The sequence below is a fragment of the Cicer arietinum genome, chromosome 3 (assembly GCF_000331145.2).
Source record: "Cicer arietinum cultivar CDC Frontier isolate Library 1 chromosome 3, Cicar.CDCFrontier_v2.0, whole genome shotgun sequence".
Lineage (NCBI taxonomy): Eukaryota > Viridiplantae > Streptophyta > Magnoliopsida > Fabales > Fabaceae > Cicer > Cicer arietinum.
In genome coordinates, this window is record NC_021162.2 from 38,266,118 (window position 1) to 38,292,235 (window position 26,118).

The following is a 26,118-nucleotide window of genomic DNA, read 5'->3' on the forward strand; positions in this document are numbered from 1 at the left end:
TTTTGAGGAAATGAAATTTGATGTGTTTGAGTGGTGGGTTGTGATAATTTTGTGGTTGTCGTGTTTGACGTGTTCATAATTAATATTTATAAATTTTGAGATGTGTTTGTGTGGGTTTTGTGGAAAAATGAATTGATGTGATTTGGTGCGAATTGTGGATTGAATTTGAGAAAATGTCTGAGTATGTTCTGTGTGGAATTTGAAAATCATTAGAGTTAAACGAGTATTAAAAATGGGGAATCTTTTAATATCTCTGTTTACTTAATGTTTGTTGTGAAAATCATTAGAGTTAAACGAGTATTAAAAATGGGGAATCTTTTAATATCTCTGTTTACTTAATGTTTGTCGTGAAAATTGTTAGAGTTAAATGAGTATTAAAAATGGAGAATATTTTAATATCTGCGTTTACTCAACGATTTTCGTGGATAGAGTCAGAGTATGCTCATGCATTTCATAGTACATGGCGACCGGATGGGCCATGGTGATAGTGGTGACCGGATGGGCCACGAGATGATTCCATGTGAATTGTTGGTTCATCTTATCCTTGCGGGGATTGTCGCATCGTGTAAGATCTGCGATAGACTACACATTTTTGGTAAATCGTGTTGACCCGTGATAGGTGGCACCTCGGTAAATAGTACTTCGGTCTGTGATAGGCGGTACATTTATGATTTACGTTTTTAGTAAATCGTGCTGACCCGTGATAGGTGGCACCTCGGTAAATAGTACTTCGGTCTGTGATAGGCGGTACATTTATGATTTACGTTTTTAGTAAATCGTGCTGACCCGTGATAGGTGGCACCTCGGTAAATAGTACTTCGGTCTGTGATAGGCGGTACATTTATGATTTACGTTTTTAGTAAATCGTGCTGACCCGTGATAGGTGGCACCTTGGTAATTTAGTACTTCGGCCTGTGATAGGAGGTACAATTATGATTTACGGCCCTTCGAGGGGGGTTTTGGTTTGGAATTCCGAGTCCATGCATTTTGGCATATACGCATTGCATTAGGGTGCTTGGCACGCGAGTCGTGTTTGATTCAAGATTATGATTGAGTGTTTGAAATCAAGTTTTCATGGCGAATGTGTTATAAATGCCAAGTGTGGATGTTGTGGAATTGTGTGTAAGTGTGATTGATTGCAAAACCTTTTCGAAACTCAAGTTGTCATGGTGATTGTGCTATAATTGCTAAGTGTGAATGTTTTGAAATTGTGTGTAACTGTGATTGATTGCAAAACCTTTTCGAAACACAATTCGTCATGGTGATTGGGCTATAATTGCTAAGTGTGATTGGTTGGATTTGTGTGTAAGTGTTGATTGATTTCAAAACCCTTTTAAAAGCTGAATTTTGCTATTTTTCTGCTGTTGTCTGATGTGTATTTGCATACAGACTGTTGTATTCGAATACAGACATGTTGTTTTGCTACTGACTTACTGTGTAGTCGAATACAGACTGTTGTATTCGAATACAAACATGCTGTTTTTGTTGCTGAATGCTGAAACAACCTTGTATTCGAATACATAGATGCTGTATTCGAATACAACAGTGTTGTTTTGTTAAAAACTTCATTTTTCGACCTTGTTTATGCATGTTTGGCATATGGAAACCCTTTTAAGGTGCATGCTAAGTTGAAAGGTTATTTTGTGCATTTAAAAACTTAAATGTTATGTGTTAATTGTTAATTTCGGTTGGTGACCCTTTACAACTATTGCGGAAATCTGGGTTTTGCCTTCAGATGAGAACCAGGACCATCCTACCGGTTAGTACCCTGTAGATGGGAAGGTAGTTGGACACACCTGACTGGAGCTGTGTTAGGAGGATCATGCGGAGCGCGTGAAGATCATCTGGGATGTATAGTTTTTTGTAGAATGATCAGATTAGGTTGACATATAGGGACTATATGTCTTTCTTTTTGGGTTGTGTTTAGTTTAAGTTGGAAGACTGTACCTATACCAATATTGTCAACTTGACATTTTATTTTGATGGGTTCCATGTACCACTTTTTGATGTGACGTGGGGAAGTTAAGATTCTTGGACATGGCTATTGTACAGGTGTCTGCCAAGAATACCCAGGGGTATGAGCTATGTATGATAGGTCTCATAGCCCCAGTGCATTTTGTTGTTTTAAATACTTTCGATTTTTATTTCAAACTATTTTCGCTACTTGTAAATGTTGTTGACTTTTGTCGTTGTGTTACGACTTAAATATTTATCCAAAAGTATTTTCTTCTTTATTTCTTTGTTTTAAAAAAAAAAAATACACTCGCGCTGTTAAAAATCGGGGTGTTACACAAGTTGGTTGAGATGTTTGCTAGTTGAGATCCCTATATGGGAAAAACCTATGATAGATGTGTTGATCCACTGCGATAGTACCGCAGCTATTGCGAAGATTGAGAATCGTTATTACAACAATAAGAGACGACAAATTCGTCGTAAGCACAACACTGTTAGAAAGTTATTTTCTAAATGAGTTGTTATAGTGGATCATGTATGCACTGATGAGAATTTAGCAAATCCTTTTACAAAAGGATTAGCTACAGAGAAAGTCATAAATACATCCAAAAGGATGAGACTAATGCCTATAGAGTCACTCATGATGGTAACCCGACCTAAAAGACTGGAGATCCCAAGAATTAGGTTCAATGGGTAATAACAAGTCGTGAAGTGATATGAGATGAACATGCTATTATAAATAAGAGAAGCATGATTCCTGAAGCGATGATAGGATGAGGTAATAGAAACTCTTAATGAGATCTATACTCTATGTGGAGGGAGTACCTAGCTACAGGAGTACTCTTGATAGACTCACATATGTGAATGTGGAAGTAGGGCCGCTTCCTATGGAATTTCGAGGCAGAATTCCTAGAGCGTTCACTATACTGGGATACACGTGCAGGGCCATTAATGCACGGGCTTTTGAGAATACACCCTATGAAAAGGTTGTGTGTGGGTTTGATGTCAGAGATAGAGTTCAAGACTACGAGTCACTCTTGTTGAATCTGAATCTTACTTACTATGCAAAGGTTCAAGTCAAGAGACACATTTGTTTATGCACGATCTTATAGAAGCATTTGATGCTATTTCAGGAACATTTTTTTAAATTCAAGTGGGGGATTGTTGGAACATAAGTATGTTATAGAATGAATTTAAAAATGTGTTGAAGTCCCACATTGAAAAGAAATATTTTTTTTGTAAATTTAACTGGAAAAAGACTTGTTTTAAAATTCAAGTCCCACATTGGAAAGAAATATTTTTGTCAATTCAAGTGGAAAGAAACATGTTTTTTAAAATTCAAGTCCCACATTGGAAAGAAATAATTTTTGAAATCCCAGTTTGATAAACTATCATATTTTGTAGTTTCAACTCTATACATACTAAAGTCCCACATTGTTTAGAAAACATATGTGACTTTGCTTCCATCACTATATAATGAGTTTCAAACTATTGTGAAAAACACACCAAAGTTGGATGCTTTTCCCAACTTTCTCTTTTCTCCCTCTTATATTCTGCTCGCCTAATTTTTGAGCCACTTCTCCCTTTTCTATCTGTCCCTTCAGTTTTAGAGCGGTTGTTATGCTGCAGTCCCTTCGGTTTTAGAGCGGTTGTTATGCCGCAGTCCCTTCGATTTTAGAGCTGTTGTTATGCTGCAGTCCCTTCGGTTTTAGAGCGGTTATTATGCCGCAGTCCCTTCGGTTTTTAGAGCGGTTATTATGCCGCAGTCCCTTCAGTTTTAGAGCGGTTGTTATGCTGTAGTTCTTTCGGTTTTTTGAGCGTTTGTTATGTCGTAGTCCTTTTGTTTTTAGAGCGGTTGCTATGCCGTAGTCACTTTGTTTTAGAGCGGTTATTATGTCGTAGTCCATTCGTTTTTGTCTTTTTGAGCGGTTATTATGTCGTAGTTATGAATGGTCATAGTACCATATTGAGAGTGACTTTAATTGTCATATTGAGAGTGGCTTTAACTGCCATATTGAGGGTGTAATTCTAGAACGGTTTTCTACGGTGCAGTAGAACTCCGATAAAGTGAATCTGGGCTGTTTTATCTTGGGGACTTCGTGGTTGATAGTATGCCTTGCACAATTTGGGCAGTGCCGCGAAACGTCTTAAAGAGAGCGACCTAGTCCGCGACTCAACCCAGTAATATCTTCGGTGACATAAATTGTGATTTTTAAATAGTTTTTGAAACTCAAAATCCAACAGGTTCCTGCTATAGGCTGAACATATGATTAAATAAGCAAGCTTATTTATATTTATCAAAATTCATATACTTGAATAAATATAACTACTTTGGATAACCACATATGTATTTAGATTTTCAAACATATCATATATTAATATAAATTAAATGTGTACCTTTTACCATGGTCAAAATATATGAATGATCATCTCCTTTAATAATACAACCATATATTTACAAATAAATTGTAAATCGAACCTAAAGATTATTGGATTTTTTGTCGGGGGTATGCTGCAAATCTTGAGTAACAAGATGAAGAGAGTTGCACAAATAAATTCAAAAGTGTGGTATCACACTAAGTTTTAGGTTTGATTCTCCCCCAATCAATTTATATACATTGGATGCAAACGGGTTAACCGGAGAATTCTTTTCACGATACTTTGGAATCCTTGAAGTGAATTGCACATTCACATCAAACTTATTGATTAATGATAGTTTACAGAATAAAGTTCCTTCGTTTACTCTCGTGCACTAGAGAAAAGAAGAAATGACTCAAAAATATTTTTGATGACAAAAGTTTGACTCGTGTAACATGAAAATTCATGTTCTTTTTGCCTCTAAAGTATCTCTATTTATAGAGATTCTCATACCAATTGGTGAAAGAAAACAACTCTTGAACTCATACTAATTGGTGAAAGAAAACAACTCTTGAACTCATACTAATTGGTGAAAGAAAACAACTCTTAAGAAAGATTGTAACATTTGACAACTTAACAAATGCATTATTTTGAATTAAACCAAGCATTGCAACCACTACCAAGTGATACATTAAATTATTTAATTTTGCTCCCTTAATATAACTATTATAAAATTTCAAATATATTTTCGAAATTCCCCTGATAGATAATTCACATTTTACTATATGATTCTTTAAATACATGAACCAAATACATGAACAAAATAATTCTAGATTCAATATTTTCCTAAAGAGAAAACAAATCTTACAAATAAACAAACGATCATTGATTTCACGTTTTCCAAAATTAATGAATAAAATCTTTATTTCATATGCTATTTAAGTGAGTCGTAATGTTTTGAGATTAGTTATTAAGCGCTATTTAAAGACAATAAATCCAACACAATTAATATATGATAACCAAATAAATATTAAATTTTTATGTGCCTCATGTCTGAATAAAAGAAAACTTTGATTAAATACAAAATTTTGTGAATATATTACAATTTTAAATACAAAAGATAAAATGAATTGTCATTCAAATATATAAAGCATAAGTATATATTCTTAAAAGGCTATAATTATAAAGCGTTAGTTAAAAATTTAACATTCTTAAAATTTTATATGGGAAGAATTTCCCTCAAAACACTCAAAAAGTTTATTAATAATATATATGTATATATAAATATTAAATATTTAAATACTATATTAATTTTTATTCAAATTTAAAATATAAAGTTATTAACGAAAGAAATAAAAGTTTACATTCTAAAAAAAGAAAGAAAGGGGAACCTCTTTCGTTCTCGTCCAAAGAAAAAGGTCACAAACATATAAAAAATGAAATGAAATAGAAACATTTGCTTCTATTCTCACACCGTCGTCTCTGTTCTTTTGAAACCCATCTCTCGCGATGACGTGAGATTCATTGAAGCAGTGATCCCTTTGATTTCTATTCATGCCATCATAGAAGTCCACTACAAGAAAATGTATTAATAATATATGTATTTTAATCACAACTAAATTGCAGTTTTAATCTTTTATTATGATCTATTTTCAGGATAGGTCTTTTATTTTATTTTTACAATTAGGTCTTTTAAGTAACATAATGTTTACAACGTTAGCATTTTATGTTATTGTTTGTTTGCAAAAAAGTGATATAAGTCTTTTAAATTTAACTCAGTTTTTGCTTAGACTCAATGTTCATCTTTTACCTCTTCATCATATGCGTATTCACTATCTTCCTCTTCCACTCCATCTTTAAAATATCTAAAACCAAAAATTTGTAATTCCAATAGCAAAACTCAAAATGTCGACCATGTGAATAAGAGAAATATAAAACAAACAAAAATCCAACATTTCAACAAGAATTAAAAAATGAGTTGATGTAAATAAAGAAAAATCCATTAAAAATAAATGAATTGTTCGTACATCCAGTAACTAAATAAAACATAAATGTACGGACAACTCATTTATATTTGATCAATTTTCTTGATTTACGAACAACTCTAGAATTAAAAATGTCTGTACATATATGCTTGATCCAGCTCTCATATGTACGAATAACTTTTATTCTTGTACAACTCACATGGTCGACGTTTTGAGTTTTTTTTTTTTTTTATTGAAATTAAAAATTTTGGATTTTAGACTTTTTAAAAATGAAGTGGAAGAGGAAGATGGTGAAGAAGAATATGATGAAGATTGCCGTTAGCGGAAGCTGATTTAAATTTAGATGACTACAAGTGTATTTTTCAAAAACTTAAATAATTAATCTAAAAATTGTTTACTTGTATAATTTGTCATATCAACATTGTAATAAACACATCACATTTTTTTAACATAACTAACAAAAAAAAACATTTTTACAAACCGACAATAACATAAGATTTAACGTTGCAAACAATGTGTCACTTAAAGGATCGAAAAAAAAAACATAAATGACCTAAGAATTAGATCAAACATAAAAAATTAAATGTGTGATTTAGCCTTTAATTATAAATCCATGCGTATAATAAATTAGAAGCATTTAATCAAAATAAATAAATTTGAAACACTAACTATTACATTGTATTAATTAAATTTAAACATTTAACACCAATAGTGAATATGACGATTAAATTCTTATCAATAATATATTAAATAACGCAAGTGATGTTGCCTTAATGTGTGGTGAAGCGGCTGCAGTTTCCACCTTAAGTTTTCAACGCGAGTTATATTTACATGGCGTGCAACTTTCTTCAGTTTTTTAATATAAATTAAAAAATTGTATGATTAGCATTCAGTTGAGATTTAATTGACCGAGGTAATAGATTGAGTGAAACTAGAACATTTAGAGATGGAGAACAAAATAAACAATACCATGAATATAGCACAAAAGAAAGGACCAATCTCAAAAGATTTGACATCATTGGAAATTGATTCTTTAGGAAAAGTAACATCTCCATCTTCCTCTTTTTCTCCTTCATCAACTAATCATGGACTTGCAGCTGATCCATTAAGTGACATGTGTTCTTTGGTTCAACAACATCCAAAAAAGTACTATTATTTATCTATGTATTTGTTAACTACTTTCTTCATTTGTTTTACATTTATTACCATTGTTACTTGTTTATAAGGTTTTGTTTTTTAACTTATAAATTTGTTTAAGTTTATATTTTTTGATGTTCTTTTATATATATATATATATATATATATAGAAGGGGTGTTTCAAAGGTCTATAATGGAAAGTCAAGGGCTTTCACTTCATTAGCAAATTTGACCGGTTTGGAGGATCTTGAGAAGCCAGAGAATCCTTATAACCAGATATTAAAGTTATGCAACCGATATGGAAGAGAGCACCATTCCTAACAAGGAGAGGCAACTAAAGCCTTTGTCTTAGACCTCGTTAAAAAATATTTTTTTTACTTTATTGTTATAAGATATAAAGGCACAATAATATATTATAAAAGTCTCTTAATATACTAGAAAGAGTTTTAATTTTTAATTTTTGGTAGAATTAGTTGAATTGATATTTTTCAGGAAACCTTAGTCTTAACTTTTGCTATCAACCTACAAAATTTATATAAATTAAAAAAATATTAGTTAAAAATTATGAGACAAAAGTGAACACATTGATCACATGAGAAATATTATTTATAAATTGAGAAATCATGAGATAAAGTAGTGAACATATTGCTAACATGAGTTATTGGAGTGGTAGTATACACACTATTTTCTTATTCGACTGAAAAATGAAAAATTTTACATGAGTTCTTGATACTACTATAGAACAATTAAAATGTCTTATTTTATTTTTTGAAAAATAGATTTGAAAATACTATTAATTCTATTAAAGAAATTTTCTATAGTTATTAAATAAAATATTAATAATTTATTTATTAATATTAAAAATGTCATGTCTAATTGTAACACCCCGTTTTTCAAAGCGAGGGTATATTTTTTTTTTTCAAAAGGAATTAAAATAAAACAGAGAATTAAATCAGGAAATGCCTTTGGATAAATAATTGAGTCATTATAATTTACAAGCAGCGGAAACGTTTCTCCAATTATAAATCCAAAACATTTACACAATAACAAATGGTACATGAAACCCATTCAAGTAAAAAGTCAAACAGACAATATTAGTATAAGTACAGTTATCCAAACTAAAAATACTCCAATCCAAAAAGAAGGACACCTAGTCCCTATACGTCATCCTAATCTGATCATCCTACCAAAAAGCTATACACCCTGAGTATCTCCACGCGCCCCGTGAGATCCTCCTAACGTAACTGCAGTCACGCGTTCCCATCTCCATTCCCGTCCGTAGGGTACGAACCGGTAGGACCGTCCTGACTCTCATCTGAGGGCAAAGCCCAGATTTCCACAATAATTGTAAAGGGTCACCAACCAAAAAAAATAACAGTTAACACATAACAATTAAGTTTTTAAATGCCCAAAATAACTTTTCAACTAAGCATGCACCTTAAAAGGGTTTCCATATGCCAAACATGCATAAACAAGGTTGAGAAATGAAGTTTTTAACAAAACAACATTGTTGTATTCGAATACAGCATCTCTGTATTCGAATACAAGGCTGTTTCAGCATTCAGCAAAAAAAACAGCATGTCTGTATTCGAATACAACAGTCTGTATTCGACTACACAGCAAGTCAGTAGCAAAATGTATTCGAATACAGCAGTCTGTATTCGACTACACAGTAAGTCAGTGGCAAAAACAGCATGTCTGTATTCGAATACAACAGTCTGTATTCGACTACACAGCAAGTCAGTAGCAAAATGTATTCGAATACAGCAGTCTGTATTCGACTACACAGTAAGTCAGTGGCAAAAACAGCATGTCTGTATTCGAATACAACAGTCTGTATTCGACTACACAGCAAGTCAGTAGCAAAATGTATTCGAATACAGCAGTCTGTATTCGACTACACAGTAAGTCAGTGGCAAAAACAGCATGTCTGTATTCGAATACAACAGTCTGTATTCGACTACACAGCAAGTCAGTAGCAAAATGTATTCGAATACAGCAGTCTGTATTCGACTACACAGTAAGTCAGTGGCAAAAACAGCATGTCTGTATTCGAATACAACAGTCTGTATTCGACTACACAGCAAGTCAGTAGCAAAATGTATTCGAATACAGCAGTCTGTATTCGACTACACAGTAAGTCAGTGGCAAAAACAGCATGTCTGTATTCGAATACAACAGTCTGTATTCGACTACACAGCAAGTCAGTAGCAAAATGTATTCGAATACAGCAGTCTGTATTCGACTACACAGTAAGTCAGTGGCAAAAACAGCATGTCTGTATTCGAATACAACAGTCTGTATTCGACTACACAGCAAGTCAGTAGCAAAATGTATTCGAATACAGCAGTCTGTATTCGACTACACAGTAAGTCAGTGGCAAAAACAGCATGTCTGTATTCGAATACAACAGTCTGTATTCGACTACACAGCAAGTCAGTAGCAAAATGTATTCGAATACAGCAGTCTGTATTCGACTACACAGTAAGTCAGTGGCAAAAACAGCATGTCTGTATTCGAATACAACAGTCTGTATTCGACTACACAGCAAGTCAGTAGCAAAATGTATTCGAATACAGCAGTCTGTATTCGACTACACAGTAAGTCAGTGGCAAAAACAGCATGTCTGTATTCGAATACAACAGTCTGTATTCGACTACACAGCAAGTCAGTAGCAAAATGTATTCGAATACAGCAGTCTGTATTCGACTACACAGTAAGTCAGTGGCAATTCCCCATTTTTAATACTCGTTTAACTCTAATGGTTTTCAAATTCCACGGAAACAAACTCAACCATACTCTCACATTCAAACCATAATTCACAACAACCACACCAATTAACAAACATCAAGTATGGACACGCCAAATACAACGAACACAAATCAACGCAACATAACACCCAGATACATCAAATTTCATTTACTCATAATCATACACAATGACTTCAAATTCATTTACCACGAAACATTTCATACACAATGACTTCAAACTCATTTACCACGAAACATTCATCAATATAAACGAAACCTAACTCTAAGGTTTTACCCATAACGCATTAGTTTCGTTTTTCCCCAAATCGATACATTAAACCCTAACAAACTCCTTCCCACACAACCACAGATAAGTCCCTAAATGCAAACTAAAAGTTTGGAAGGAGCCCTGCGACGCCGCTTCCAAATTAGGTCACTAGCACCGTAGCATGGTGGTGAGCAACTTTCCCTTCTATCTCTTCGAGAAATGAGGTTTGGATCTAGAAGAAACGGAGGGGTTTGTGTTTGGATCCCAAAACCGTTTTTCTTCGTTTTCGAATCAAAGAGGAAGAGTGGAGTTGCGAAAACCTTGATCTAACTCTCCCCCAACCTTGGGTTACTAGTTTTGAAGAAAAGAAAACGACGAAAATGAAAATGGGAGAAAGGAGGAAAATTGGCCGCGGGAGAGGAAGAAAACGATGGAATTTTTCAGTTTTCCTTCCTTTCTTTTTCTTTCCTTTGTTTTTCCTTTCTTCCTTTTTCCTTCCTTCCTTTTATACTATTTTCTTTTCCTTTTCCTTCCTTCTAGTTTTCCTTTCTTTTTCCCTCCAAACAAACATATATAGATAAAAATATAACTTAACAAATATCTCAAAATATCTTTTTGATTATAAAACTCCAAAATATTATTAACTTTGGCTTAAAAGCCTCCGAACCAAAATCCAAAATACACCAAAAATACATAAATGGTACTTTAAATTTATGGGTCTTACACTAATAGTTTCGCTTTAGGCCTCATAATGTGTTAGGCCGACCCTGATTCCGAATCAAACTGCTTTGATTGCTTGAATGAGATTATTTTATGTTTTTTGTTTAATCATTTAAGAAGGGAAAAAGCGCGGAAAAGTTTATAATTTTTGTATATTAGATTATAGTAAGGAGGGTGTGTTAGATTAATATTTTAAAAGATTATTTTTATATAAAAAAATCTTGTAAAATTTAAAAGATAATGTAAGAATTTAATTATTTGGAAGATTTTTTAAGAATATTTTTCTAATCAAGATTTTGAGGTTTGGATATTAAATTATTTATATCACAACAAATAGTAGATGTGATTAATTTTACATATATTGACTTTATATATAGTAATGTATTGATATTTTGCTTTAAAGTTTGTTTCTAAACAAAAATACTATGCAAGTTAATTATATCGTGTGGGTGACATGCTACAAGTATTTGCAACCGTATTGTTTTGGAGCAAAGTCTTGTAAAGTGAAAAAAAAATTAAATATGCTTTTAGTTCCGATTTTTCAAATTTAATCTCTAAAATTAATTTATTCACTTTTTAATTCTTATTTTGATATTACTACAATGTTGGGTAAGCTTTCAATACAAAGAACATAAAATGGCAATATTAAATTTTATAGGTTCAAGGATCAAAGTAGCTTACCTAAACCCTAAACCCCATATTTAAAAAAATTATAGTGACTACAATGTTGGAAAAAAAAATTATAGTGACTAAAAATAAAAGTTTAAAAGTTTGTCAACAATAAAAATTTATTTAATCCTAAAACGTTGATTTCATTTTTTATTAATGTTTAAAGAAAATGTCGCTGTGTCTAATCATTATGCATTTGATCTAACCAGATAAGACTAACTCTTTATGTATTTTATTTAGATAACTACTAATTAAAAATGAATCAATATTTCAGTTGTCAAAGAACTGTAGTTAAGTGCCTCAATTATTATATGACATATGTGAAAACACTAATAAATTTACTAACTACTCATAGTAGTATTATAACGGTATCTCATCACAATATTTGTAAATAATATTTGGTGTTTTTGAACTAATATTCTTAATTGTAGTTTAATTAATTGATATTTTCTTACATTTGAGTATGAAAGAAGTACTATTTAGCGGAAAAATACCATTTATTTAAAAGATAAATTATATTAAAAAAAGCATCCAATACCACATATTCGAATATTTTCACCCAATAATTGTTAGAACATAGTGATGAATTTTGTAATATAAAAAAGTTGAATACACTCACTATGATTGAACTATCAGTAATATACTCTAGAGTAATGATTTTTCAAACTAATCAAATTTTAACTCTTAACTCACTATTAGGGCTTAATTTCCTCGTCTTCCATCCTTTCCAAAATGCTCAGCACGTCTCTTTCATTCTTCGTACTATAATACCCTTCTAGAACACCTTACAACCCAAACACTCTAGGATTTAAATAGCATTATATGATATAAGAGTGTGAAAAGCCCGACGTTTTTGTATGTAACCAATTCCGTGATAGAATTTTAATATGGTCTATTATGCTTGTGATGTTTTTTATTTACTTATTTGCAAAAGCGGAACTATATTGATATGATTTGTATGTGAAAAAGTATGAGATATATTGTAGGTGCGGGAAATACCTTTAATCCTAAATTTTGTTCATTGTTCATATATATAAAGTTAAATTGTAATATAAAAATATATCATATCGCTAAATTAATGGAACAAATTCTAAACAAAAATATAAATTATATATCATAATAATATCTTATTTTCAATCTTAAATATATTTAAATCTAAATAAAATATTCTAAACATATTCAAACATATTATTCTTAATACTACTCCTTGATTGAATATCTCTTGTGCATCTCATTTGAATCTCATGTTGGAAATTTAACTTTCTTCTGTTTGACGCTTGATTTCTTCCTTTTATGTTGATTATAATTCTTCAATATCTTTCTTGAATGAAATCAAACCAAAAGTTGATTTTAAATTTTTCTTGTTTGATTTAATCTCTTTTTGATGAGCTTCTTTGTACCTTAGGAGCTCAATGGTAGAAACATTGCATTTTTTATGTCTTTTAGGTGGATTTACACCTATATCTTTATTCTCCTTCTTAACATGAAATTTCTTCAACACACATGCATCTTCATGGTCTTCTTTGAGTTTATATCCTTCTATTTTTCTCTTTTATATCAATACCATGTTCATTCATAATCAAATCTAAAACAAACTTTGATGTTCAAATAACACTTTGTAGCTTTTATCCAACAATGGACCAACACTTAAAATATTTTGATCAATTTGCGGAACATATAAAACATTGGAAATTAGTTTCAAACATGTGTGACTTTTGATTGTAATTGTTTTAATGCCTTTTACTGCAATGCGTGCTCTTTTCCCAATTTTGACAGTGGAAAATTGTAGTTTTGTTGAGTTCTTTGAAAAGATATCGATCACACTATTAGAAATTTCGTTTTTAGTGACCGATTTTTTGGTCCCTAATGTTAAAAAATCAGTCGATATTGCTTTTAGTGACTGAATCCGTGACTTTTTAAATTCAGATGGTAAAGAACTAGTCGCTAGTTATTGACGACTGAATCAATGACTGATATTTAGTGTCCGATTTTGCGATCTAATTTGGAGATTGATTTATCGATCAATATTTAAAACGGATTTAGCAACCACTTTGAATTAATTTTCTATGTCATTAGCATACGACTTAGAGACGAATTTTGTGACTGAATCTATTATTTTTATTAAAATTTCAGTCACTAATTCCATCTCTAAACTTTGCAATTTTTTTTATAAAAAAATGCATTACATTAATGTCTAATAATAACAACGAAGCTACTTTTTTAAATTTGATTTCAATATCTAAAAAATTGATACACCAAAAATATTTAAGTGCATTAAACATACCAATGTATATAATAAAAAGAAAAGGCATAATATAATTAAGTAGTATTTCTAAGTTTTTAAAAAAATACGGATTAAATTTCAGTCTAAACATAAATATATTTTAGTCATAGCAAAATACAATATATTTTTTCTTCAAATTAACTTATCCCTATCCATCTAATTACTCTTCATCAATGATCCCCAACAGCAGCATCATCGTGAACTTGGTCTCTAGTATATGACATGAGTTGAAAATTCAAGCTATCCATCAATTGTTTTATTAACTGGTTGTTGCGCTCAAATTCATGTCTTTTTTATTTTTAATTTTTAATCTTTTTCATTTCTCATTTCTTCAAATTCATATATTTGTGTACGCACTTTGTTGAAGAATAACATGAGCCACAATAATACGACCTCCCTAATAATACAATAAACTTTTTTGTCAATATAAATATAAAGGTAATTAATATTTTAAAATACACAAAAAATAGAATAAAACCAATATAAATAATAATAAATAATATACACTTTAAAGTTGAAAGCTCTTACATGCACATATTATGTTCTTCTATCAACCCAAGTTTTATCCTTGCCATATTTGTGTATGTGAAGAAACAAATCTGAATGAATAGGAGAGGTGTCATTCAATTTTGTCTAACATATAGAAAACTCTATTTAAATACATATTAAACACAAGAAAACTCAATATTAAACTCAATAAAACTCAACATTAACACACGTATCCAAAAGATTTCTTCTTGTATTTGATCTCATAAAGAAAACTCATATGATATAAAACCTCTAGAAATAGAAAGGCAGAAGTTTTTACAATGCTTTTTTCACACAAGCAGAATTTTACGGAATGCAGAATTTTACATTGCAGAGTTTGGCAGTACAGAATTTTACATTGCAGAGTTTGGCAGTACAGAATTTTACAATGCAGAATTTTTTACACAAACAGAATTTTTTAAAATGCAGAATTTATATAGTGCAGATTTGTTTACACAAACATAATTTAACACCGCATAATTTAACACAATGTAGAATTTTACAGTGTACAATTTTTCTCAATGAAAAATTTCACACTATATAGTTGATTAAATAATTGATGTTACAAAGAATTTTAATGAATTGCTAGTTGAAACACCTGATTATACATAAGAAGACTCCTAAAGTGAAATACGAAAACAATTAAATAAAAAACCATTGACTCCCTAACTGCTAGTAAGCCAATACAATGGATGAACCCTTGTAAATATGGAAAATACTACTACCCCATGTAATCAAATTTTCTCTTGCAGTTTTTTAATGTCCAACTAATTTATTAAAAGAAAATAAGAAGTATGATTTTCCTGAATGTGGGGTAGCACACAATACAGTAATAGTTTGCCTCGTAATTTTAATGCTTATAAGTTCTATTCACACAACAACTTCACCATTTGGCATAAAAAATGGCATTACTATTTCAATTGAACTGTGATAAATTACATCAATTGCACGTAGCATTGTTCTTGGATATACTTTTTAAAATTTCAACCTTCATGAACAATATACTTTAGATATTTCTTCATCAAATAAATGATAATGACTTTAGAAAGTAAAGTAAAAAGAAAATAGAATTAAGTCTTAAACCATCATTTAAATTTTGACTTCATGTTTGTAAAGAAATATGGAGGCAATGTTACACATAAATAACATGCTACTTGTAAAGGAATAAACTTTCTTTCTATTTCAAATTAATTCCATTTGCATATTCTTATCTTATAACTTCAATCAAGAACGTGAAAAGAGTAGCAGATGAAAGGAGTTAGAGAGCTCTTAACTTAAAAACTTCAAATACACCAACAATTTATCATGTCTAACTAAAACTTCTAATACACCAAGAAATTCTAAAACAAAACAAAAACTATATTTATCAAACATATTCATAACACAAGACTTTGCAACAACCTGTTTGGACCAAGTTGCAACTTATTAGGCAACCATAAAAACAAAGTTATATCATCATACATAATCAATCAGTAACAACAATCAAATAAAAACTAACCAGGATTATAAGACATCACATTTATATCCACTAATCAGCAATTCAATCACATAATATATTCATATTTTTCAGATTTTAGTAAAAAGAACATAAAATAGCAATATTAGATTTTATAGGGTTCAAGAATGAATCATGAACAACAATAAAAGGAAAACTAACCAGGATTATAAGACATCACATTCAGATCCACTACTTAGCAATTCAATCACATAATATATTCATATATTTTTTAAGATTTCAATACAAAGAACATAAAATGGCAATATTAAATTTTATAGGTTCAAGGATCAAAGTAGCTTACCTAATGTTACAAGAGTAGTACGAGGACTTCATGTAAAAGAAGGGAACAAGAATAGTAGCTTACCTAAACCCTAAACCCCATATTTAATTGTTATACATGGTTGAGGTATGACATATATCATTGAATTATGTGTTAGATGAGGTGGGACATATTTCAAAGACACACTTAAGGGTATCAGACGTGCTTGAAGCTCCTCCTAATGTTAGTAGAATAATAACTAGATAGAATTCAAATGGGCAATCGGTAGGATCAGCTGCTAGTTTGTTAGGCGGTTTTATTGGGTGAAATTGCAAGGAAGTTTAAGGATTTTCATATAATGTACGACAATTAGAAAGTAGTTCCATCGACAAGAAAAAAAAATGAAATTTTGAAGGATAAAATACAAGTATCAATGATAAACAACTGAATGTTCTTTATTTATTATTTTGATTGTAAACTAAGTTTTTTTTATGATTATGCTAGTCAAAATTTGTTGTTGATGATGGAGACAACAAAAAATATATCCTTACGAGCCTTGGAAAGAAATGGCTAGATGCACGATGTAGGTTGTTTAAGAAATTTTATAAGTGGCATCTTTCCTTGGAGGAAAACCTACGCTTGCAATGAAGAAGGGTGAGTTGGTAGGATTCACTCAATCGATTACTGATTGCATACTTAATTGAACAAGTACTTATTACATGTGTTTACTTATAGTAACTGAGAGATGGTCAGAAGTACAGTATGGGTGAAATGTATTCAATTTGTCATAAAAAGTCTTATGGGTCATTTGTCAATAACGAGGCCAAGGAAAAATATGTAAGTGTAAAGAATAGAAGTGTTATGTGATTGTAAGTATTTCTTATTGGTCACTTTATAAATCAAAGATGCAACTTATTAGTTTTCGTAATAGTGAGTTGCAAAGCTATAAAATTACTTATTTGGTTGGTAATAGTGAGTTACAAAGTTAGACATTTTTGTTATAGAGAGGAATTTAGTTTGCTTCAATTGCCAATGCAGGAACAATTGCAAGCTGAAATTTGGAAGACACATTCTCCAAACGAACCATTTGCTAATTTGTTTGGAAAAGAACATCTTGGATATGTTCGTTTTATGGGACTTGGAATAACATTGTCTCAAATTACTACATTTACTTCTCCCTCTGTAAGATCAATGTCGTCCTCCGAAGCTAATGAGAAGATGGAGAAAATGCAAGCTAACGAGAAGGTAAAATTGTTTTCATAGCAAACTTGTTTAAAAAATCATGTGAGAACTGTCTGTCCATGGTTAAAAACATCAATTATGTAATGATTTCTTCTTGCTATATGAGAAATTTAGTTAATTAGTATTTGACAATAGTTATAAAGATTCATTGAGGTTAATATATACTTTTTTTTCCAAGCAACAGACATAGAATCACATCATTAGGGACTAATTAGATATTTTGATGAACTTCTATGTTTGATGGAGTTGTTTTGTATGTTTAGTCATTCAACTAATGTTATGAATATTTAAACTACTTTATTTACTATTTTAGTTAACTTCCATGCATGAATTGGTGTGCTTTCTTTTGAAAAAATTCTATAAATTGAATTTAGGTACAATATTTAAATTATGTGGATGATATTTATGAATATTTTTTTTATTTTAATTAATAAAAAATAGGAAAAAATTGTATCACGTTTTTATTTTATTTTAAATTATTAGGCTTACGACGGTTCGAACTGTCTCAAAAATAAATATAGCAACAGTTGATAATTGTCGCAATTTTTTAGAAACAAATAAATTTGAGTATGTTTAGTGACAGTTTGAACTATCACAAAATGTATATTAAGGCGATTAGGAACTGTCGCAAAGTAGTCTCGCAACTTTTTTTTCTTGTAGTGATTCATTGCCTTTTCAATCCATTACAACATGGGATTAGTTAAATCAAACATTTCGTCCTTATGCCCCAACTCAACTGGAAAATGTTGATATTATTAGGTAGGACAAATTTCCCCGGGTTCAAACTTGTGACCTCACAATTGTGTGAGTTAATTAGGGTAATTTACCATATCTTCTAGGATAAAAAAAGGCAAGCGTTCCACCAAGCAAACATGCACAATCGAGAAATCAAATCACAAGTTTTTCTTAAAAAGATGGAGAGTCTATGAAGCTTTGGAGCGATTCAAGGAGAAGCTGACATTGTGCCCTCATCATGGGTTGGAGAGATGGCTAATTGTCCATACATTCTATTTCAAACCGTTTTGGCCTCCACAAAGGTTTGTGACCACCTTATTTGTGGCTGCCTAAGGCCGCCACAAATGCCCCTTTTGTGGCTGTTTTTTTTTCCCTTTGTGGGGGCTTTTGGCCCTCACAAAATACATGTTTTCTTATCTCTTGAATATTTACACCTATTATTAACACAATTACAATAAATAAACACGTGTAAAAATAGTAGTATAACCGCAAAGGAGTTTAATTCATTAATTTAATTTCAATAAATGTATATTAATATTGAAAGTAATTGTTTACTCTAGAAAATTATTTACATGCTTAAAAAATATTGTTGGAAGAGTTGTTGTCTAGGTCCATTTTTTTGGTTACTGCCAATTGAGAATGATACTTGTTTTAAAATTGTGCGCATTATTCATTGGGATTTAGTATCTCATTAAAGTATTTTTTTTCTTCATATATTGAAATTGAGATAATTGAGAACGTCGAGAGCTGACAATTTCTACCTCATTTGAATAGAATAATTTCATTAGATTAAATTAGTAGATCAGGTAAACATAGTGTCTACATTGTATTTTATTTTAGAATTAGTTATTAAATATTCAATTTTAAATATTTTGATTATTAACGAACTTTTATATGTAAGGATTTATTTAAGGATTTTACATGTTATTTCTTTAGACAATTATATTATACATTATTAGAACATTATTCATTTATGTAAAAATAAACTTTTTTTGTCATTGTTGAAATTACCAAACTTACCTAACATCATATATGAAATAAAACCTGAAGTAATAATTATGTTGGATATTGATCCACCATGAGAATGCTAAATAATTGTTGTGTACATGTCATTGTGATTCTCATGCGATTATAGTGAGTAGTCGTTCGACTTGACGTCACTATGATCCTGTAACAATCACTAGTAGCCATAACTCAATTGATAGTGGGAGGAATGGACGGCAGGGCGGACTGCTACAAAAAAAGGCGCATTTTTTGTAACAGCCCGACTCTTACCGTTATCGCTACTATTAATTACGACCTTCTCGCCCCCATTTTCAACGTTGAAAATAACGAGTTTTTGCCTTCTGTGGGATACCTGAGGATAAGTATCTTCATTCTCAATGAAGTACCAATGTCAATTTACAAGAAAGGGGGGGGGGGGGGGGGGGGGGGGGGGGGGGGAGAGAGACCGTCTCGCCCCCATTTCCATCGTTGAAAATAACGAGTTTTTGCCTTCTGTGGGATACCTGGGGTTGAATTGAAAATTCACTTGATCTTGTTTGTGAAAACATAAAATGGAGAATATTCTTGGTTTTAACCAGAAAACAGAGAGAGTTATTGGTTAGTTAAAATCAGTAATTCAGTTTATGTATTTAACTTGATAATCAATCAAACTGAAAGTAAAAAGATAAGGGAAGAGAAACTACACAAGGATATATCCTGGTTCACCCAACTCGGGTTACGTCATGTCCTCACGACCGTGAGATTTTCCACTATGTGTTCAAAACAAAGAACCTTCTTGGTTTTAGAACACCTAGCCCAAATCAACCTTGATATGTTACAAAGTTAAAACTTTTCCACCCAGAAAAGAGTTCAATCAGGTACCTATCAACTTTGATAAGATTTCTTACAATCTACCCAAACTATACTAAACTCTTGTAGTTCGAGTTTTACAATAATGATGAGATTGTTTTGTTAGAATCTAAGAAGGCTCAACACTTGTTTGAGTTTTGATTCTTTGACAAAGAAATACATGAGAATGATTTTAGGAATTGAATGGAAAAAGTCAGAATCGATTCAATGTATGAGTATGATGTGGGAGATACACGTGTAGATGATGACAATGTAATTGATGATCATGTATCTCACCATGATGAGTAGGTTCCAGTTGAGCTATCAGTTGATTGTAAGTTGAGAAGATCTACTAGAGAACATCAACCTTCTAAAATATACCTTCCACATGAGTATGCGATGATCACTGATAGTGGAGAGCCAAAGTACTACCAATAGGCTGTTACAAATATTGACAAAGAAATGTGGTTGACGACCATGCAAGAAGACATGAATTCCTTATAGGAGAAACACACATTTGATTTGGTAAAGTTGTCTACGGGCAGAAAAACACTCAAGAAAAAAATGGGTATACAAATTAAAGGCAGAAGGGAATATTTATGAACCAAGATACAAAGCAAGAATGGTTGTGAATGATTTTAATTAGAGAAAATGTATTGACTTTGAAGAAATTTTTTCACTTGCGGTGAAGATGTCCTCTATCCGAGTTATGCTTGGTTAACAACTAGTTTGAACCTAGAAGTTGAACAACTTTATGTGAAAACTATATTCCTTCATGGCGATTTAGAGGAAGAGATCTATATGGAGCAACAAGAGGATTTTGAAGTCAAAGGTAAAGAGCAGGTTGTGTGTAAATTGTAGAAAAGCTTGTGTGGGCTCAAGCAAGCACCTTGACAATGCTACAAGATATTTGATTCTTTCAAGGAGAAACATGAGTATGATAAAACTACTTTTGACTATTGTGTAATTGTCAAGAAATTCTTTAATGGTTATTATTCTCTTGTTATATGTGGATGACATGTTGATTATTGGTCATGACACTAAGAAGATTCAATCTTTAAAGGAAGATTTGAACAAGTCTTTTGCAATGAAAGACTTGGGTCTTGCAAAATAAATTATAGCATGAGAATTACTCGTGACAGGAAGAATGGTAAATTGTGGTTGTCTCAACACAATTATATTGAGAAGGTGTTAGAGAGGTTTAACATGAGCAATTGCAAACCTATTAGTACTCCACTTGCTACTCATTTCAAATTGAATTCTTATCAATGTCCTACAATTGAGAAAGACAAAAAAGGGATGAAGAAGGTTCCATATGCATTTGCAGTTGGTAGTTTGATGTATGTTATGGTATGCACTAGGTCCGATATTGCTCATACAGTTGGAGTTGTTAGTCGGTTTCTCTCTAATCCTGGTAAAGATCATTGACAAGCAGTGGAGTGGATTCTCAAATACCTCAAAGACACTTCCAAAGTGTATTTATGTTATGGAGGTGGTGAATCTATGTTGGATGGCTACACAAACACAAATATGACATGTGATCTTGATTATATAAAATCTTCTTTTGGTTATACAATGATGTTTGCATAGGGAGCTGTGTCTTGGGAATTAAGGTTACAAAAAATTGTGTTGCTTTATCACTACTGAAGCTGAGTGCATTGCAGCAACTGAAGCTTTCAAAAAACTCTTGTGGATGAAGAAACTCCTACATGAGTAAAGTCTCATGAAAGACAATTTTGTGTTTTTCTGCAATAGTTAGAGTAGTAGTAGTAGTGTAGTAACCACGATAAAAATTAAAAGAAAATTAGAGATAAAATACTAAGAGCAGAAGGACTATTCTATTTCTAAAATAAGTTTTCCATGAACTTTATAATGTTTTATAATTTTAATCAATTAAATAGTATTATTAATTAATAATTAATTTATTTTATTAAATTTTCATTTTTTTAATTAAATATATATAAATAGAGAAGGATCTAGTGACTTAAGAGTAATTCAGTGAAGAGTTACTCTGCTTAATAACTCAAAATTAATGATAAATTTTCTCAATTCAATTGTTGATTTTTGACATAATATCATTATCCAATTTAATTGTGGTTGGAGTTCCATAATGCCATTATCCAATAAGTTCAACGTATTAAAAAAAACACATAATAGATGATTGTGTTTCTAGATGTGACCTATTATTTAGATTAAAAAAAGTAAACATAAAAAAGTATTGTGCTTCACATGGTTGTTATCTAGAAAATGTGGTCTTGTATTACCCAAAAAAAAAAGGATAGAATGGAGTTTATTTTGAAAAAAAGGATAGATTGATTTTATTTTAAATTAGAGATATTAAATAAAATCCCCTTTTCAATTTTTTCAGCATTATATATTAGCATAATAGAATATAGAATTTTGCTGAAAACTCTCTTAAAGATACCCGTTAAAGAATGAAAAATAAAATTTAATGTTAAGCACAACAAATTTTAAAATTTTAATCGGTTGGAAACACAACTATTCATATATTTTTATTTGAATATTTCTATTTTAGGCACTTGTGAACATTGTTAACATCTATTGAGCATCAGGCGCACAACATCTGATGTATGGCGTTTCCTGTATGTTTCTCCTCTTTTGATTTTTAATTTGGTTCCAGTGTCTTCATAAAATTGTAGATATGGAACATAGCTTTCATTTTCACTTTGTTTGACTCCAATTGACATCTACAACTCTAGATATTGCTAAAATACTTCACATAATTCATGTTGATTTTTCACCAAAATTCAACACTGCGCTAAAACAACGAAACATCACAGAATTACGAAAAAGCTCTACTTAATCAAGAAAATAAGAACATGAACATTACATTAAATTCAAGAACTAAAATAAACAAACTATAGAAAATAAATTCCTAAATTAACTAATGATAAAAGATAAATGAAAGGAAAAACAACCAAAAATATGCATATGATGCAGAGTTAACAATTTGTTGATAATTAACTATTTAAAATTAGTATAATTTTAATATCTTTTAAGCAAAATAGTTATAATTATAATTATTATTAAAAAAAATAACTATAAAATCAACAAAAAAATGAGAACGATTATAACTACAATAACTATAGTTTTTTTCACACTGCAAATTTTCACATTGTTTTTTAAAAAATTGGTCATTAAAGAAGATTTTGGAACAAACAGTTCATACACTAAACAGATGTTTGCTTTTAATCCATTAGTTTAAATTATAATATATTTATATCTTCTAAATAAATTTGAAAATAATTATAATATACTATATATAATTTATGGTAAACGTCATGCACGGGACAAATATTTTTCAAAAAAGCAATAGTAAAAATTAGGTTTTATTTTATTTTAATATTGTCGATGTTGTAAGACCAATAATTTTAAAGTATACTTTATGTATTTTAGTGTATTTTGGTATTGAATTCGGAGGCTTTTTAGCCAAAGTTATTAATATTTTGGAGTTTATATGACCAAAGAGATATTTTGATGCCGATTAGAATTACTCGTCGTTGAATAACTTAAATTAACTGCGGTGAATCTTTTACGAAGAATTTAATGTGTTACGGGTGAAATGGTAATTTTAATAAATATCTAGATATTTGTTAAGTTATATTAATATATATATATATATATATATATATATATATATATGGTTGTTTGGAGGGAAAAAGAAAGGAGATGGAAAAGAAAGGAAAGGAAATAGAAAGAAAGGAAATTAGAAGGAAGGAAAAGGAAAAGAAAAGGATATAAAAAGGAAAGAAGGAAAAAGGAAGAAAAGAAAACAAGATTTTTCCATCTTCTTCCTCTGTTAAATGTATCGATTTGGGGAAAAACGAAACTAGTGCGTTATGGGTAAAAACCTTAGAGTTAGGTTTTGTTTATAGTGATGAATGTTTCGTGGTAAATGAATTTGAATGTCATTGTGTATGATTATGGGTAAATGAAATTTGATGTATCTGGGTGTTATGTTGCGTGATTTGTGTTCGTTGTATTTGGTGTGTTCGTACTTGATGTTTGTTAATTGGTGTGGTTGTTGTGAATTATGGTTTGAATGTGAAAGTATGTTTGAATTTGTTTCTGTGGAATTTGAAAACCATTAGAGTTAAACGAGTATTAAAAATGGGGAATCTTTTAATACCTCGGTTTACTTAATGTGTATTTGAGGAAAATGTTTAAGTTAACTGGGCGTTGAGAATGGGGAATCTCTTAATGTCTCGGTTACTTAACTATCGTTTTTGAAAATCGTTTCGGTAAATGAGTATTAAGAATGGGGAATCTCTTAATGACTCGTTTACTGAATGTTTTGCGAGAAAATCGTTTAAGTCAAAAGTATATTAAGAATGGGGAATCTCTTAATATGACTGTTTGCTTAACGTTTTGTTTTGAAAATCATTAAGTTAAATCGGTATTAAGAACGGGGAATCTCTTAATGACTTATTTAATTAATGTTGTTTGAAGGTCGTTTAAGTTAAATGGGTATTAAAAATGGGGAATCTTTTAATATCTGCATTTGCTTAACGATTGTTGTGAATGGGGTCTGTGTATGCTCATGCATTTCATTTGGTAAATTGTGTCGACCCGTGATAGGTGACACCTTGGTAAACTGTATTGACCCGTGATAGGTTGTACGTTTACGATTTACTATTTAGTAATTCGTGTTGACCCGTGATAGGTGACACCTTGGTAAACTGTATTGACCCGTGATAGGTTGTACGTTTACGATTTACTATTTAGTAATTCGTGTTGACCCGTGATAGGTGACACCTTGGTAAACTGTACTGACCCGTGATAGGTTGTACGTTTACGATTTACTATTTAGTAATTCGTGTTGACCCGTGATAGGTGACACCTTGGTAAACTGTACTGACCCGTGATAGGTGGTACGTTTACGATTTACTATTTAGTGATTCGTGTTGACCCGTGATAGGTGACACCTTGGTAAACTGTACTGACCCGTGATAGGTGGTACGTTTACGATTTACGCTTTTACGTTTTGGCAAATTGTGCTGACCGTGATAGGTGGCACCTCGGTAAATAGTACTTTGGCCTGTGATAGGCGGTACGTTTACGATTTACGCTTTTTCTTTTAGTAAATCATGCTAACCCGTGATAGGTGGCACCTCGGTAAACAGTACTGACCCGTGATAGGTGGTACGTTTATGATTTACGCTTTTTAGTAAATCGTGCTGACCCGTGATAGGTGGCACCTCGGTAAACAGTACTGACCCGTGATAGGTGGTACGTTTATGATTTACGCTTTTTAGTAAATCGTGCTGACCCGTGATAGGTGGCACCTCGGTAATTGGTACTTTGGCCTGCGATAGGCGATACAATTATGATTTACGGCCCTTCGAGGAGGATTTTGGTTTGGAATTCCGAGTCCATGCATTTTGGCATATACGCATCGCATTAGGGTGCTTGGCACACGAGTCGTGTTTGATTCAAACTTATGATTGAGTGCTTTGAATTTGAGTTTTCGTGGTAATTGTGTTGAAATTGTTAGGTGTTATGAATTGATTATTGTGTGTAAGAGTGATGGGTTGTAAAACTATTTCGAAACTCAATTTGTCGTGGTGATCGTGTGAGAATTGCTAAGTGTTAAGATGTGGAATTGTGTATGAATGTGATTGAGTTAGTTTATGTATTTTTGGAAGAATATGCAGGGAAATCGATTTCCCAATCGATTGGATGAGTTACAGGGACTTCCCTAATTTGACATAATCGATTGTATAAACATGTTTTTCAAAACCTTTTAAGAAATCGATTTGGAAATCGATTGGCAAAAAGACAGGAACTCAGCAAAACTGACAAAAACGATTTGGAAATCGATTGGCATTAATATCGGGGCTCAGTCATTCATCAATCGATTTTCCAATCGATTGAATTG

At 31.4% G+C, this 26,118-nt stretch overlaps 1 long non-coding RNA gene and 1 other non-coding gene across 3 annotated transcripts; both read right to left on the bottom strand.

Annotated features, from left to right (window-relative positions):
• Window positions 1–14,151: 14,151 nt before the first annotated feature.
• LOC140919890 (uncharacterized) lies at window positions 14,152–16,455 on the bottom strand. Of its 2 annotated transcripts, none has more exons than XR_012162510.1 (3): window positions 16,310–16,455; window positions 14,653–14,723; window positions 14,152–14,521 (listed from the first exon to the last, which is right to left on the bottom strand). It is a non-coding gene; the product is annotated as an uncharacterized lncRNA (long non-coding RNA). The 2 variants fall into 2 exon arrangements; XR_012162511.1 differs by lacking the exon at window positions 16,310–16,455 and adding an exon at window positions 16,151–16,219.
• Window positions 16,456–18,529: 2,074 nt separating this feature from the next.
• On the bottom strand, window positions 18,530–18,631 carry LOC113785920 (small nucleolar RNA R71). Its single transcript, XR_003472101.1, has one exon. It is a non-coding gene; the product is annotated as a small nucleolar RNA R71 (small nucleolar RNA).
• Window positions 18,632–26,118: the final 7,487 nt, after the last annotated feature.